Raw genomic sequence first — 10913 nt, 5'->3', positions numbered from 1 at the left:
CCTGCATTTTTGATTCCGTGTCTGCCAACTTGTAGCGCGACCCTTTTTATAAGGCACGGCTTACGGGGATGAGATAGCGAGGAGCAGCCGAGATAAACCTTCAACACTTAGGTTGGAATCCTAGTGTCGACCCCGGCTAAAACTTCGGGGAGTTCGCGGGGGTCCATGACAGTCTAAAGTGGATCCGCGAAGACAAAAAGGTTGAGATCCACTGGTATACACTATACAGGAATGGAGTGGAACATAGGTCATGAATTGGGCTATCTGTAATGTGAGCTCTGGTGATTGCTATACTTTCTAGGGTCTGCAATAGATTTCTACATGGGCCGGATGAAATCATCTGAAGGGCCGTGTCTAGCCTGTCAGGATTGTGTTTGACAGTCCTGCTATACTGTTAGGTCGGTGCGGTTATCTATTAATGTGTTTTAATGAGGTTCGAAACTACATTTTTTCTCCCGATGCAACTTGTTGGGAACTTACTATATGCATTTGGCTCTTAAATTTTATGAATGAATTCTGTCAATAATATTGATTCTTCCATATATATTAGGCTTCTATAAAATGCACCAACAGGTTGCACATCTGGTCATTTCCAACCTTTTATGGTCGCGACCTCATTTCCGACTTGAAAATGTTCCGTCGCAAAGCCTAAAACTTGATCAGCTGCATGATTACTAAAGAAATGCAGCTTGCCCAAACTTACTCACGGCCTAGGAAGCTAATTACGTCCAAGATTATCGCAATCCCCAGATAAAGGCGAACGACCTCAAGATTTGGAAGCACTGTCTGTGACTGAAGCATCCAATCGGTCTTAACCAACTCTAGGAATATACCGCTAGCTTAAAATTGCGATTACAATCAGACTTATTTCAGTAAGTGATGGTTATTTATATTTATTTTGATTACATTTTTGGCTAGGGTAGTGTCTGGTGCCTATACTAATATCATTATACGTCGCATGAACTCGCGCGCGGCGCGAAGCACAATTTTGAATAGCATATATCTGCTTGAAAATAATGTTGATTTACGAAAAACTTTTGAGCCTGCTTCACGCCTTCAAAATTCCGGACATTTAGGCATATTTTAAAAATTCCTCCCGGACGCAGATTTTTCAGTGAAATTCCGGACATGTCCGGGAAATTCCGGACGTATGGCAACCCTAGCCTAGAGTGCCCGATGTCACAGTCCTTTTCGATGTTGATCTTTTTTGAAACCGCGGCCCTTTGTACTAGTTCTTTCCATTCCTTTTGAATGCTTTCTTTCGTCGGGTCTTTTTCTGGGTGGAAGACAGCGGGGGAAGAAGAACCCATATAAACCTCCGACGGGAATCGCCAGCTTGGTAGGCACTCATCGTCACCACTACGCTATTTCCCCTAACAATAATACCACTAATATTGCGATACAATCAAAAAAAATGTCAAGTCGGTTTCGCTGAGTCTCTTGATCAATTATTAGCATCCAATTTCACGAGTGAACGGGGAACCCAAAACATACACACATTTAATCATAATAGGAAAATGCATGGTTGATATTTCGGTTCGGTTTATTAGCAATTTTTGTCAGTTCAATACCCACAAAAATGCGATACAATGAAAAGATAGGAAGGTGTCGAAACGACTCGGAGTAGTCTTTGGAATCAGACACTCACCTGGCCTAGGCCAGTGGTTCTTAACCTTGCCTCCAGGCAGGGCCGTAACAGCACTTCGTCTTGGGCCCCCCATAGGGTTATAGAATCAACTTCTGGGGGCATCGCCCCCCAGACCCCCCTTCAGCGATACCCTGTTTACCGCTGTTTATTATATTCGTTAGGAATTTGTTTAGTGAAACAGCTTTTGTCGCCTAAGCGCGCGAAGCGCGGGAAATTTCTAGAATTCATGATTGAATCGGTCAGCATGATCGGGAATTGTATTGTTATCAATTTTTATCTTCTCTCTGCTCACGTAATCGGATTTGCCGGTAGAGCTGAGTGAGGTGTGTTTGAAAAGGTAGGACCACTCAATAATAATTAAACATCTTCGGGCATATACCCGTTGGCAGGAACGAAACAGCATCTCGTCATCGGCCCAAAAAACGTGGGTCTTGGGCTCCCATAGGGTGATGAAACGACCCCTCCATCACGTTGTTCGCGTTTGTCACGAAATCATCTATACTGTATTGTGAGCCAGCGCGAGGTGCGAAAATTTTCGATAATTTATGATAAAATCGGTCAATCAGATCGGCGATTGCATATATATTATGCTATCAATTTATTGTCCTCTCTACTCACGTAATTAGATTTACCGGTAGAGCTGAGTGAAGTGTCTTGAAAACGGGAGGGCCCGTAAATAATAATTAAACATCTTCGGGCGGGTGGACCCGTTGATATGACTTCGTTACATGATGTTATTTCGTGACTTCCAGTCTGCTATATGAAAAAATATAGAATCGCTCAAACGTAGGCTTCCAAACTAAGAGACGCACACGATTTCAAATTGGTATTTCTTCACTGACATAAAATTTTTCCCAGCGGGATGGTATTTGTCTTGTGAGGTTCAGATTGCAAAGACAGGAACATTCGGCGCCAGTCATTTAGGCACCTATGGACTATTAAACCTATATATGTATTTTGTATATATAACGAAGTCTTCGGTCAGCATAAGGGCATAGACCTTTTCGGCCAAGGTATTCTCGTTGCCGATCGTTCTGGCACACTTCTTGGAGTCACATGTTATATGGCCTAAAACTTGATTGTATGTCTTGGTGGGTCGCGGCGCGGTAATGGCCCAATACCCAATAATAAAGATAAATGGTGTTTCTTGCTGTACATTTAACAATAACCCACGTAACAAATGGGTACTTGAGTTCGCGCCCAGCGCGAAATTTTTTTAAAAAAATTGCATAAATTTTCAAAAAATACTCTGTGATTTATACAATTGAATAGTATATTCATATTGAAATGAACCCGAATATTTTCGGCTGACACTCGTCAGGGGTAATCGTCAGCAACTAGTAGAGAATTCTTTCCAATGCTCTACTAGTTGCTGACGATTACCCATGACGAGTGTCAGCCGAAAATATTCGGGTTCATTTCAATATGAATATACTATTCAATTGTATATTGAAGTTCTGTACCTCCAAGAAGCTCTTCTATGATTTATGCTAATTCACGAAATAATTTTGGGCCCCCGTCGAGCTCGCCCCCCCTGCCCCCCCCCACCAATTCGGGTGCGGCAGTTACGGTGCTGCCTCCAGGATGATACTTTCTAGTGTTGTGGTCCAAAACCTCGCGTGAACGTTATATAATATGAGTTGCTTTGTTTGGAATGCATTCATGTTAAAATTAATAACTGGGTACAGTACTAAATTCAATGTGAGCAGATATATGCATCATATTCTCAGTTGACTTACTTAGTCGCACAAAGCACTAAAACAAAATCCACTACCATTAAATTCCCCGTATTGCCAATCGCAGATGTGACTTAGGGATGTGTACATCTGGTTCGAACCACAAGCCCGTACCCGATTATTGTTATAAACAACCTTGATTTGACCCTGAATATACCACATACAATTATTATATCGTTTATTATAGTCGAGTGATCCTCGAACGCGCTTAAAGCGCGAAATATTTCCAATACTTAAGTCCCAAAAAGACCAACCGGACTATGACCTCTTACCAGGACCGAAACTGCTGCACCCCAAACCCCCAATCGATGGGGGGGCGAGCTCGAAGGGTGCCTTCAATTATTTCGGTGACTGAACATAAATTACACATCATGTTTTGACGACTCGCCCACGAAAAAATACGCATAATTGAAGAAAATAGAAATAGGCATTTCGGTGTCGGCCATTACCACCCCACGATGCACAAAATCGTATGAACTTTCGGCCAATATGGGACTCCAAAAAATGTGCCAAAAAGATCGTCAGCGAGAAAACCTTAGCCGAAGAGGATTTCCCTTATGTTGAGCGTAAACTTCGAAGTATAAGACTAATTGTCCATAGGTGCTTAAATCGCTCGTGCCAAGTTATCATGTCGTTGCAATCTGAACCCCACAGCACGAATAACATCCATCAGAGAAAAAAATTTGCCAGTGAAGAAATACCAACTTTGAATTGTGTACTTCCTCTAGTTTAATACGTTTATGCGTTTCAATATCTTTTGACTATATAGCGGACAGTAACAGGTAATGCCCGAGTATGTTTAATTATTAATAACGTACCTACATTTTCGAAGACAACGGCTCACTCAGCGCTACTGGTAAATCTGATTACGTGGGCTGTGAAGATAAAAAGTGTATGGTGACACATATTTGCAATTACCACCTATTCATTCATGCATTATATAACATTTTTCTGATCATCGACATCACGCGATGGGGTTGTTGGGGGCTAACCCCCAGAAGTTGGGTTTATCACGCTATAGATGCCCAAGACCATCGGTTTTAGGGGGCTTACGAAATGCTGTTACGGCTCTCCCTCTTACCCATTGTTTTTATTACAGTTCTTACAATCTGGGGGGGGCGCTAGAGCACGATAAATTTTGAAAGGGGGCGCTGGAGGAGAAAGGTTAAGAACCACCGGCCTATAGGCGATGTAAAGAGGAGGCATACACACTGAATGAAAAGTAAAAGAAGATAGAAAAATGGGGATAGAAATAGATAGAAAAAAGCAAGCCACAAAAAAATGTGGTGGCATGTCACGGAAGGCGAGATCGATAGGTCAGGTCGTGGTCCGGTAATCTTGAGGGCGGACTAGTATCTATTTAGTAGAAATTGCTTGTCTTTCGACTTGAATGTGGACATGCTCGTCGACTGTCGGATGGCCGGCAGGATATTTCAAATTGCAGCTGAGCTACTTCGCATTTTGTTGATATGACCAGGGCACTCAAGTGCATTCGTCAATATAGTTATTATTACGTATGGCATGGGAAAAGCCAATCACAGCGATATTCACAGCGAAAAGCATTCAATGAAACCAAATTCCAAGTGAACTGGCCATAGATACAAGTAAAGGGGTGGTTTGGGAGTAGGGTTCTGGTTTAAATCAGGCTGATTTAAATCAGTGTGATTTAAATCAGGTTTTTTTCGTTGATTTTTGATTTTAATTTTACCATTTTGATTTTATTGATTTTTTTGGTTTTTTCAAATTTTCGGACGAGATGTGTGAATGTGGGTATTATTATCGGAAAATCACGTGCATTTTATATAAACCGGAGATAACATCTCGTCACTGGCACCGGTATAGTTCAGCTATTTGACAGACAGATGGGAAAAGAACAAAGAGCGATAGTCCAACAATATGTTAGCGTTTTGCTATTGAATACTGGTTAGTTGTCTGGAACATGCTGCTGCTATTTCCAAGGCACTGCTGGGATACAGCAAGCGAAGCGCAATCGGGAGCCTCTATCGAATTTGAAAAAATCCCTTATCTCTGATCCAGTTTTCTGGCAGAAACCACTCCATCGATCAAGATGAATAGAACTATGATGGATGGTCCCGATTTGACTCAACATGTTTCCTCGCTAACTAAGAGATCTATCGACTACTCCGGACCTATCATTTGGAATGCATTACCACCACATATCCGTGAATTGCCTTATAATAGATTCAAAATAACCCTGCTTGATCACCTCTTGTCGTTACACTAACACTGTTGCCCTACCTCGCCCAGACATTGCTTTATTGATCATTTGCTACCATCGTTTGATTTTCCTTCTATTTTTCTTCCTTAACTAAACATTTTTTACAGCCAGGCTGTTCAGAGTCAAGTGTACCTGTTTGATGCTGGTGTGATCAGGCTAGATGACCTTCACGGTCTTATCGACCATTCCTATCTAATACCGAATACTGTGGACGCATATTTTCTGTACCACCATCACCGCCGTTTGTTGTGTATTTCGGTTGGATGAAAATAAAGACTCTCTCTCTCTCTCTCTCTCTCTCTCTCTCGCTACTAGAACCGATCACTAATGATTCGCGCGACCCATCATTATCACATAGGTTTTCAGCTATCATTACCACATAGGTTGAACTTTTTCATCTATCTGGATTATATTTCACTGCCCCACATTATTAAAGTGTACGCGTTATTCTTCATCAACTTGATTGACATGGTCGTCATTCATCCCATTTTCTTTTGTTGGTGTTGCTGTTATTATGAGTAAAAAAACCAAAAAAATCAAAAAAATCATGATTTGAATTATTTAATTGATTAAAATCGATTTTAATCAAGGGCAAAATGATTTAAACCAGAACCCTCTTTGGGAGGCTGACGAAATGCGAAGATGATGTTTTGCCAATCCTGCCATGACGGCGGATGACGTATTTAGAGACGAATGGAATATTGGAACGCCCGCGTAATTGTTGCTTGCAAATTAATCCGAATGGTTTTGTCGTTGTATATCGACCCCGCACCATTTAGGTACGGTAGGCCTATATATCGCTAATAGCAACACTTAGCTACCATAGCAGACGGCACTAGGGATGGTGTGAACGTGAGGTTCACGTTCGCGTTCTGTGTGTGAACCTCGGAAATTTAGAGGTTCGCGTTCACAACAGAACCTTGGTAGGCTCTGCACTGTGAACCTTTTGATAAATTGTAATTTTCACTCCATTATAAGATCTTTGGCTCAAATTTATTGCATTTCAACTGCGGGCCACTCCATGCATGGTGCTGGCAGCATAGAAAATCAACACTAAACGAGCATGCACCATGCACCTTGACAACCTTAAAAGTTTTACTTGCTTTGTTGCAAAAATTTTCTCGGAATATCCAGCATTCAGTTTGTGAATATTTAGTGACTCTCTGCTGTGAGCTTGACCCGCAATCGATATACGTAGTCAGCGAATGATGCTTATTCAACCAATCAATGCCATTGATATCGTCTTCTGATGTAAAAAATCGAACGGTCGTACTGGGTCAATCTTGACTTCATATCTTTACTGTATCATTAAAACCAAAGCCGTGCGATTAAGGAGCTTGCTACTGCTGAATAACTTGTTGTTTGTGGTATCGGTAGCGAGTATAGAAACCAGTTGTACACTCTGCTCAATATCAATGTAGCAATACTCAGACTCCGAACACATTGTCCGGTCTGGCTAGGACCGGGCGTAAGCTTATATTCTTTAGTAAGTCCTCGTCGAAATTGTTGGCAAAGCGACGGAATGTACGCTACTGATTTTATGCAATTATTATATCCTTTGATTACCGCAGTTTATACTTTTAGCGACGTTTAAAACGCCGATATGTAGGCTACTTCAGCATTGTGGCATCATGTGGGCCGAATCTTCGCTAGCTATCGTGTACATTAATATAGGGCATAGTCTATCACTTCATTGAAAGAAAGGGTTGGAATTAGCAATATGACGTCACGTGACGTCACGAGGTTCACGTTCGTGTTCACACAGAACCTTTCAAAAAGGTTCGCGTTCACACGAACCTGAACCTTTCAGAGGTTCACACCATCCCTAGACGGCACTATATCCACTCGTGTCTGAATATGCGTCCTAGCTGTCTGAAACATCCATTTTCTGGATCGCACGGTCTACAATTAAATCTGTCAATGCTAACCTCAGAATTATCAAGGTTTGCATGCCGAACACGAAAGTGAACCGAAGATTCGCACCATCCTTTTGTGTATCAAAAGAATAGGCCTACTCGTGATTTCTCACATATAAAACTAGAATAGGCTCAACTAATTTATGCAGCATCCCCAAATTTTCTTGTCGCGAGCCGCTCATGTTAAGACGCCTTTCGTTTAAAGACATGATGATTACAGGAAGGTCTTGATGACTTTGCTTTTGTTACTGCCATGAACGACATCGCCGTGCAGTCGGATTTATCTCACCAAGGCGTTAAGAAGTTAACTGTGACTGTCTGATGAAGGCATCTTGCAGGATGAATGAAGAACAGTCCCAGAGCGGTGCCAGCACCGTCGATACTGAGCTAAGCAGTGATTCTGAGCTCGACGAGGAGTACATCGCCAAGTTGCGAGATGAAATGCTAGTTGAATCCCGTCAAAACGCAGATGAATTGGATGACGTATCTACCACGAAAGGCAGTCGAAACTTTAGTGATAACTTCACCTTGTTGAATTGTATTGGCCGGGGAAGTTTCGGAGAAGTACATAAATGTCGTGAAAATGTCACCGAGGAGTATTACGCCGCGAAAATGATCAGCACAACGTCATACATCGTAAAAGGGGATGCGGACGCGAGCAAGGAAATTCAGATATGTGAACGTTTGAGAGCGCACGCGCATCCAAACATAGTGCGTCTAATAGAGCATTTCAGCGACGAACCTGATCGAACCATATTAATCTTTGAATATATCAGCGGTTGCGATCTTTACCACGGCATCTGCACGAAAGAGAAATACAGCGCGGTAGACGCGTGTCGCTTCATGAGACAGATTATGGAAGCAGTTCGTCTCTGTCATTCGCTGGGTATTGTGCACCGAGATATCAAACCGTCGAATATTTTGCTCAGCAGAGACGGAAAAGTGAAGCTGATCGATTTTGGGTTATCCGTTGAGATAGGAGACAAAAGCAAAGAATGGCATGGCTGGGCTGGAACGCCCCTTTTTCTCTCGCCGGAAATGGTTCGATTTCAACAATACGGCACGCCCGTAGACATTTGGGCGTGTGGTGTGGTTCTTTACATGTTACTGTTCGGCATTCATCCATTCGACGATACACGCCGGCCTGATAAGTTCTGTTTGTATCGTAAAATTGCAGTCGGACGCTTTCGCACTCCAAACGACAGAGACGATTATTTCAGTGAGCAGACTGTTGACTGTGGATCAAGATGAAAGAATGACCGCTGCCGAGGCTTTGGAGCACCCGTTTCTGAAAAACTGCGATTCGGTTGCGACCCAATTTCATAGGCAAATTACTGTTACAAGAATGAGAAGGCTAACTCACATTCGTGTGTTGGAAGGAGTTAGTGTATTTCACACCGTTTTCCCGTCAAAAGGTCTCTGCGATCGGGTGAACGCTGCTCAATTTGGATATCTTGGAGATAAACCTGCGGACCCTAGTACAGACACGGTGCGTGTGATTGGCTCTGTGCGACAACCAAACGATGATCACGAGAAAGCAGCCAGACGGACTAGGATTTTACAACTGACTAAATGGATCATTAAAGCCGTCGTTGAATTTGATTACTCAACGTATCGTAGGCTGGTGTCTGACGATCGATCGTGCAGAGGCTTCGACACCGACGAGAAATGGAAATTCGGTTTAGAATTTAAAGACTTCCACGAGGATCAAGAAGTGATCGGCTCGGACGTTCTAAAAACGAATATCACCATATTCAACCCTCGCGTGCAGCTCCTCGTTGACGGCGCTTGCATTGCGTACTATAAAATATTTAAGATTGTCAAAACAGGCGAGGACACTATTCACCGATGCGTGCAAGAGACGAGAGTTTGGGAGCGAATCAACGATTTGGATCATTGGCACATGGTACATATACACAATTCGCGCTATCCGTGCGATACCAACGACATTGTGGAATTCCGTGTATAATTGTACTGTCGCTTTTCCATACCGCTACGCGAATATCAAGCCAACTCGTGGCTATGTTAATATAGTTTGGCAAGAATGTATGTTTGCGTCAGGGACTCCTTATTGGTAGGTTGGACTTGCATCCGTAGAGCCAGTAATGTAATCTTTGGGACGGGCGGGTTGTCAGGGAAAAGTGTGTTGCTCGATCAGTTCAGCTGAAGTTTTTGTGTGTTCAGTTCATGTTAATTAGGCTTTCCATAGGTCCTCTTTTCTCAGGAAAATAACCGAGTGGTCATCCGAAGACGCCCCAATGTTTATTTTCGCATTCAGAGTTATAGTCAGAGGTGGTCAAAGTAGTCAACTAAGCTACTCAAGTAGAAGTAGAAGTAGCGACGCTAAAATCCCATCAAGTAAGAAAGTAGGTAAGTATTTTGGAGAATCATTCATCATTACGCTCTCATGGACTGTAAAACGCCGGAAACTGAGCCCCGCGGACGGCACTGCGAGCTGGATGCTTCTCAGTACGAAGTTTTCAAACATAAGAACTGGACCGCATCGTGGGATGCATATGATAGATTTGCTTTGGAGAGCTCCATTATAGATAATGTCATAGAATTGTGCCCTCCGTCGTATTATACGGCCCGTAGTTGAGACGAAAAGCAATATGGAGTTGTAGCCTATCAGAATAGCGCGAGTATTGTTACGTGAAACAACAACCGAACGGGAACTGTCCGCGGATACCCGAATTTGAGGTACCGACGCGGAAAGCTGACATTTATTTTCACTCAACCTACCGGCAGATCAGTATATCTGCGTCATCTGTATACACCTCACATATTTATTTCTCTTATTGTAGATTGATAAAAGTGTCCTTATTTTCGGATCGTTAAATTTGGTAGCCCTATATAGCGAGCTAGAAAGCACGACTATACAAAATCTGACCCTGTGAAGGCTGCCATCATAATGTCCTATATGGGGCGGACACAAGCAAATCTCACGGCTCAGCAATTTGACGGTAATTTTTAACCGGCTTGCCGAGCGCTAAATTTGTTTAAACGGGTATCAATCGAAAGCTGCCGCGATAGTGATTGCGAAAATATAAATTATATTCTGCTCGTGGCCCTGGAACCCCCCAAAATCAGCCTCAAATGTTGCATTGTACCGGAGAGTGGTATTGTGACGCAAGAGCAGCGCAGGAGCAAGTACGCACGAGAGTGAGACCGTTTCCCCCTGCTCCTCAGCTGATCCCAGACGGCATGATCACCGCCAAATTGCCTTTAGCCAAATGAATAGTGTGACGTAGACGAATTTCATTGAGCCGTGAGATTTGCTTGTGTCCACGCCATACAGGACACTATGCTCAAACTTTGATTCAAATACTTTCGGTACCCGGATCAATTCTCGGAAGTGCATCATACCTACTTTA

General features: G+C 42.8%; 1 pseudogene; it reads left to right on the top strand.

Moving 5' to 3' along the window:
* The first annotated feature begins 7769 nt into the window (after positions 1–7769).
* On the top strand, positions 7770–9588 carry LOC145442009 (calcium/calmodulin-dependent protein kinase type II subunit alpha-like; annotated as a pseudogene).
* Positions 9589–10913: the final 1325 nt, after the last annotated feature.

Source organism: Botryllus schlosseri, chromosome 6, assembly GCF_051294905.1.
Source record: "Botryllus schlosseri isolate E-star chromosome 6, Bs_hap1, whole genome shotgun sequence".
NCBI lineage: Eukaryota > Metazoa > Chordata > Ascidiacea > Stolidobranchia > Styelidae > Botryllus > Botryllus schlosseri.
This window is presented reverse-complemented; position numbering and strand designations above follow the sequence as displayed.